Source organism: Dioscorea cayenensis, unplaced genomic scaffold, assembly GCF_009730915.1.
Source record: "Dioscorea cayenensis subsp. rotundata cultivar TDr96_F1 unplaced genomic scaffold, TDr96_F1_v2_PseudoChromosome.rev07_lg8_w22 25.fasta BLBR01001715.1, whole genome shotgun sequence".
NCBI lineage: Eukaryota > Viridiplantae > Streptophyta > Magnoliopsida > Dioscoreales > Dioscoreaceae > Dioscorea > Dioscorea cayenensis.
Genome location: NW_024088106.1, coordinates 1 through 6,942, shown reverse-complemented (window position 1 = coordinate 6,942; position 6,942 = coordinate 1). Strand labels below are relative to the sequence as shown.

Genomic DNA, 6,942 nt, shown 5'->3' with positions numbered 1-6,942 from the left:
GCACCCCAAAGATGAGGAAAAAATGAGAAAAAGATCCTTCAAAATGTTTGAAATCACGGTATTTATAGATGCTGGAATCTGGCATCCACAAGGGCGTGTGGAATTTCCATACTGCCATATGGATTTACAAAAATCGGGTTTTTGAGGTAGTCAGAACAATAATCGCTATAGTTGATTTACTCGCAGAGAACTCGCTACAATACTTCACCAAAATACTCCCGAATTGACTCTTATCATTGAGGCCACATGAATGGGCACACATCCATGCGGTAGATCATGTCGTGTCTTCAATAAAAGCCACATTGATGAAAATCTTGCCAGTATTACACAAGTTAGAACACATGAGTGTGATTGCCTTTGTGCCTTCCAATTTGTATATTCACTCAAGCATAATGGAGGTTGGCACACACTCACTTTTCTTTGAGCACAACTTATGTCTTCACGTTTGTTCAATCCAAGACTTTATTAAAAATTGCATCCATGATCTACTTTTGGTTCCTTTCTTCCACACTTATCTCCACAACCCTACATGCACAAAAGAACACATATACACACGAATAAGTGACAAAAATCGGAGAAAAAGTAATGCTCAATGTAAGAAAAGAATACTTCAGACATTTATATACAAGCACTTATCAAACTCCTCCACACTTAAGCTTTTGCTTGTCCTCACATTAAAGCATATAAAAAGGAAAATTGAAAGTGCTTGGCCTTAGGTTCACCAAAAGCATGCAAGGGAAACATTCTACAAGTAAGGAAAAATTTCAACACCGAATAAGAAAAATCAATGCTCTAGCTAAAAAAACTTGAATAAAAGAGGATAACAACCTGATATCATGTAAGTATGTGTAAACTTATTCAAGTCAACCCAACGTATACTCCTCAAAGCTCTTAGTGAGAGGGATTTATTTATGTACAAAAAGAAAACAGAAGGTAGTAGCTTCACACATCCTCTAAGGTAGCCCTTTCCTAAGCGGCCGCTAAGGTGGCTTTCACACTTTCAAGGTGGTAGCTCTTTCTACCGAGGTAGTAGCTTTCACTCATCCCATTAGATAGCTCTTTCTCTCATTAGGACATAACTAGTATCCGACTTATGATAGTAGCTTTATACTTCATAGATGGTAGCTCTTTCCACCCCCAATGCACACACAAAACAAATATAACTTTTTCTTTTGTTTCCTTCATTCAACCACTTTTTTTTCAAAGAAATTAAAATAAGAAACAAACTAAAGCAGTCCCTTAAATGTCAAACTTGAGGTTCCACAAGGTTTAATGAGTGAGTAGTGTAACAAGTGTCAATCGGGCAAAAATTTCTAAAAATTCAAGTAAAACTAGAGCATGAGAACATTCAATGTTAAAAATTCTCCTAAACTTAAGAATACAACCATTGCAACTAAGGTGAACCGCCATTGGCTACATGAGCATGAATAATGAAAGCATAAGTATAGAACATGTGTAATATGAACTCCCTCCCACACTTAAGATATATATCGCCCTCACTGTACGCATGCAAGCACAATAAAAAGTATAACAATTAAAACATGTGTGGAGATGGGCAATTAAAATAATACTCCCCTGAACTCCTCATGGTATGTTTGATGTAGCTATATTTATTGAGAGTTGAGTTCCAATGGGTTGTGGAGCACACACGGCCATATGAAAAGCAACATGACCGTGTCCATGACTATTCCTCAAATTTCAGACTCACAAGACCATCTGCGCGTATACACAAGGGGGTTCAATGAAGTTCAACAAAAACAAAATAAAATTGAGTCTATAAAGATATAGAAATGAAATACAACTTGAAAGATCTAAAAAGCAATAAGATAAACTCAGAAGGAAGATCTTTTATGAGTAGTACAAGTCCAAAATAGGATGCAGAAATATAATGTGAAAAATAAGAACAAAGAAAGCAAAGACGCCTCAAGCGTTGGTATCCTGCTCGTTCGAGTCTACTATTGCTGCTGGTGATGCTACTGGTAGTGCTAGTGATGGTGATGGTGGTGCTGGGGATGCTGGTGGAGTACTGGGTCTCATCACAAAGGAAAAAGTCCCGTCTCGCTCAAGTATCTACTGTAGAATGTTAAGACGCACCATTACCTTTGTGTGGTTTGCGGCCTGTATTGCGTGAACCTCAGCCAAGTCACTCTGTAGCACCCACACAGCACTCTCGAGCCTCTCAAAATGATTATAGGCTTGAGGTTGAGAAAAGATATGCACTTGAGATGGATCTTGCGCTATAGGGGGGGTGCCTCTATCTCTATATGCTCCTCCCACGGCTCTTGCGTGGCTGAGACCCCTCGGCAGTGTCACCCTTACCCTCGATAATCTTTGGTGCTGGTGTAATCATCACATATGCACCCCGCCTATATCTGCGCACTATGCCTATCAAACGCATGGTCTCTATGCCGAGGAAAGATGGTAAGATCATTTTTTCAGCCCCACAAATAGCATCTAATAGACCCATCCCCATGATGAGTCTGGTGATGTAGGGGCCTGAGAAGAGCACTCCAATCCTGGTATACTGCCCCTAATGACATAGGTACTCCGTTGTGATGTATCCCAGGTGGACTGGCTCGCTCTATACCATCGAATACAAATAAAGCAGCTATTGCCGACTCAACACCACTGTACTGTCACCACGGCCGTTCACTGATCGGCTAAGAATGGCATGGATGTAGCGGTAAGCCGGCTGGGAGAGGCATGTTGCCTTGGAGACTCCCAGCTTATACTATCCCTGCCACACAGTGCTTTATACGCACACTAAAGTGTCAAGCTGCCAGGGTAATCTGTCAGCAACTGCTCGTACTCCTCTATATCGATGAATGCCTCATCATACAAACCCAACCAGACTAAAAACTGAGTAACGCTCATACTGTGATACTATCCGAAGGCTCTGAGTTGTATGACGTCGATGCTATTGAAATTGGAGTACGATTGGTAAAATAAAGATTATTGCCACAAACGGCTCACAAATCAAAGATTTCTAGCCTAAGATATGACGAAATCAATTATTAACAAAAACGGCAAAATTAGGGTTTTCGAGGCCTAAACGATGGAATTTGGCCAAATTTTGGTATGACTCACGAGTTTGTGAGACACAAACTCCTGACTTTTGTTCCTTGACTTGTTTCCCAACCCGGTACAACCATAAAATCCGGTTACCTGCCAAATTACCAAAATACCCTTGCCTCGTACTTCTCCATGTACGCACATGGCAAGTCATCTATACGCCCATCATCATACCTCATTCTCTTTGGCTCTCTCCTCAACCTCCACGATCTCAGGTGACTCAACATTGGTCTTCTCACTAGGAAGCCTACTCTCAACTTCACAACCACTTCTGAAAGTGATCGCCTTCACATGCTCTCTTGGATTTATCTCCGTGTTGCTAGGTAAACTCCTTTGAGCACTTTCTGAGAGTGACTTCGCAATTTGTCCCACTTGGTTCTCCAAGTTGTACAATGATGCAGTGTGGTTGCGAAGTATGGCTTCAACCGATTGAAATCTTATATCCGACAATTGAATAAACTTGGTCAAAGTCTTCTCTAAGTTGGTCATCCGATTTTTTAACCCTGAAACTCGATTCTCCATGTTCAGGGCTTTTTGTTGTTGTTGGAAACCCTAGTGGCTGTCAGCCCTTTCCGTTATCCTTGATTACTCCACTAAAAGGTTTGGGTGGCTCCACTCCACTCGGATCAGTAGTTACTCGCTGACGGATTTCCTTGACCTCCAATTGTATCGCTTATAAAATCCACACTGCTCCATCAAGATGTACCGCTAACAACAATCGGGCAATCAGATGAAACATATCTTCCCCCACACCCAATGTAACTCGTCATGGCCACCACTCTAGGAGAAGTTAGAGTGTCTAACTTGCTCAATGACTCAACCTGGGCCACCAATGAGGTAAACTCATCAATCTCATGAAGTCCGCTACCTTCTTCCGGGCCTCGTGTTCCACTAATAACTATTCATAGCCATTTCTTCAATAAGATGTCATGCTTCTTCAGGGGTCTTACTTCCTAAGGTACCTCCTGCTGTTGCATCAAGTAACTGCTTTGTGCTTAGGTTCAAACCATTATAGAAAGTCTGAATAATCTTCCATTCGGGGAACCCATGCTGAGGACATTTCCACAGGAGATCTTTGAACCTGTCCCCATGTCTCAAAAAGAGACTCCAATTTCATTTGCATAAAAGAGGATATTTCATTTCTGAGCTTCATAGATTTTCCAGGAAGGAAATATCGGCAAGAAAAGCTTCTACCATCTCCTCCTAAGTAGTGATCGATGGTCTAGGTAATGAATGTAGCCACTACTTTGCTCTTCCCTTCAAGAAAAATGGGAAGGCCCTCAATCTGATAGCATCATCTGTAACTCCATTAATCTTGAGCATGTCGCACACTTTCAAGAAATTCTCGATGTGGTTATTCAAATCCTCATCAGCCAAACCATTAAACTGTGTTGACTATTGTATCATCTGGATGAAGAATGGCTTGAGCTCAAAATTATGAACCGTAATTGGTGGCCACACAATACTAAACTGCGTGCCAAGAACTATAGGTCTGGCAAATTTTGAGAGTGTCCTCTACTACTTATTTTGTTCTGCCATATTATCAGACCCTTCACCTTCTATCTCAGCTTGATTTGACTATTCTTGCACAGGTTCTTTTCCCCTTCTATGAATTGTCCTTCCAATGTCCAGATCACCTTCAACCAATATCAAAGGGTTTCCTCAGGTCATAACCTGGAGCTACAACCAAAGAACAAAAAACAAATCAGAACGATGGAAGAATAAGAAAGTGTGAAATAGAATAAGTGATGAATAGCTTAAATAGCAAAGTTCAAAATGCTTCCAAAAGCCTATTCTCTGACAACGGTGGCAAAAACTTGACACACCCCTTGTGTGTGTGTGTACCGCAAGTGTATGGATTGTCAAAGTAATAAAGTATCCTGGTAAGTGGGTAGTCGTATCTAGAGCGAATAGTTCTTGGAAACACAAGAATTGCTATTTAACTATGGTGAAGATGATTGAAGAGTGGTGTGAACAATATCAATGCAAATAGAAGTAAAGAAAATAAGAAAGAGATGCAAGAGAATAATAGGAAAGGCAATCGATAGAAGATGGAGCACTCGGACATTGCTCACCCTATGACTATTGTTTCAAGTGCAAGACTAATCATTATGTCTCCTAACTAATGTTTAATGAGTCTAGGAAATCCCAAAACACACAGTCTCAATCCTAAGGCCAACCTTGACTAACCCTGCACTATGCCCTGGCGGAAAGGAATAGTCTTGATACCTCACACTGTGCAAGATTCTTTAAAGCTCTAGGGACTCGAAGTGATAAACCCTATTCCTTAATTTTACTACAGTGATTTGCTAAAATGCTCCCGAATCCACTCTTATAATCGAGGCCACATGAATGGGCACACATCCATGCGGTAAATCCCATTGCGTCTTTAACAACTACCATACGATTACGTAAACTAGAAATCCCTTTATTCATCAGAGAGTAAGTCCTCAATTGGGTGTTCCAAATCGAACACTTCTTCCACTTCCATCAGATCATCGTCGAGCAATGACTACAGATCACCTCCTTTACATGAGTGGCCCTACTCTCCAGTGGTATTACTGGATGCACACCACCGACCAACTTTCCACTTGGGAAAATTCATTCATCGAGTTGAACTCCATTTTGACCCATCCTTGTTCGTGAACCATGAAGCCCAACTCTATAAACTCAAGCAAACGGACGACGGTCACTGCTTATCTCAGAGAGTTTGAAACTCTATCCACTCTCATAAGACAATTACTATTTTGTTTTATATTTGTAAGAATATTGTGTGGATTTTATGTTTAACATGCATTGTTATGTTTTTTGTGTATGGATTTGGATTATGTACTTGTGAACTCAATTGGGATTTCATGTGTTGTTGGTTGCATGTTTCAATTGGGATTTCATGTGTTGTTGTTGGTTGCATGTTTTATTGCTTGGGATTTCATGTGAACTCAATTAGGATTTGTTTTCTCCATTATCATTATTTTTATATTTGAGAATTTCATTGTTTGGTTAAGCATTATAAATTATTATTTGTGATATGGTATATGTAGGTAGAAATGCATCTTTTATGGCAACAAAAGAAGTTGATAAAGGCCTTGTTTTGATTGGCTTTTGGAAAACCCAGGAGTGTTTTTTTATAAGTTAAGCACTTTTGGGTTCCAAAATGTTAGTATCGATTGACTTTCGAAAACAGCGGTCGTAAAAATGAAAAGCTGTTTTTCAAAAGCTAGTCATGACTAATTACGAAAAAACCTGCTTTTTACCTTTATTTTTACGACTTCCGCCTACACAAAAGCTAATCCAAAACGTAGAAAAATACAAAAAGTGCTTAACTTACTCTAGAGTAGCATTTCTACTAAATTAAAAAAAAGCACTTTTTTGATAAGACAATCCAAACAAAGCCAAAGTCTTGTATAGAGAAGGGGGTTGTGATCATTGCTTACCTTTGAAGGATATGGGCATGTTTGGAGAAACAATGATTAATTAAAATATGTCGGTTATGTTTATTTAAAAGAAATAAATTCATATTAAAGTAAATAAAATTAAAATATTTACACAAGAGAGAACATTATTAAAATTTAATAAATAATGTTTAACATTAGAATATATGAACGTATATAATTATTTAAATTTGTGGGTTTAAAAAATTAAAATTAAATATAAAACATGAAAATTTATTTAAATTTAAAAATATTTGATTTTGTAAAAATATAAAGTTTTTAGTGATTTTTAATTATAAATTTATTATAATTATTTTATTTTTTTATACACTTCCTTCACGTTTGTTAAAATAAACATGTTGTGAAAGTCAATGCGGAAGTGACACCGAAACTTGTGCAAAGATTGATATATTCCGGACCTTGTATCCAAAGTCCGTCC

The 6,942-nt window shown here is 38.7% G+C and overlaps 1 non-coding gene across 1 annotated transcript; it reads left to right on the top strand.

Moving 5' to 3' along the window:
• Positions 1 to 4,114: 4,114 nt before the first annotated feature.
• On the top strand, positions 4,115 to 4,222 carry LOC120256905. Its single transcript, XR_005535457.1, has one exon. It is a non-coding gene; the product is annotated as a small nucleolar RNA R71 (small nucleolar RNA).
• Positions 4,223 to 6,942: the final 2,720 nt, after the last annotated feature.